We start from the raw sequence: 326 nt of genomic DNA on the forward strand, positions 1-326 counted from the left end.
TTTTAACCTTTTTTTACAGCAATTTATCACAAGTCAAGGTTTAATATAGCATCTGGAAATGATCGTCATACATTTTTACCAGTGAAATTAAAACAAATCAAACAAAGGAGGAGAAAGATATGATAGATAAGTCTTCTGGCTTTTATTTCATGATTTGGTTAACATGACTGTGTGTATTTTAGTAGTGTTAAATCTTAATAACGATGGCAAAATCTCATTAAAGTGTTTCCATTAGGCGCTACATCTCGGACGCTGATTGGTTGAAATTAACTCCTCCCTAGCAACGTGCTTTTGTGTGGTGGTGTGGCACGTGGTTACTAGGCAAT

The sequence above is a fragment of the Paramisgurnus dabryanus genome, chromosome 6 (assembly GCF_030506205.2).
Source record: "Paramisgurnus dabryanus chromosome 6, PD_genome_1.1, whole genome shotgun sequence".
NCBI classification, from domain to species: domain Eukaryota; kingdom Metazoa; phylum Chordata; class Actinopteri; order Cypriniformes; family Cobitidae; genus Paramisgurnus; species Paramisgurnus dabryanus.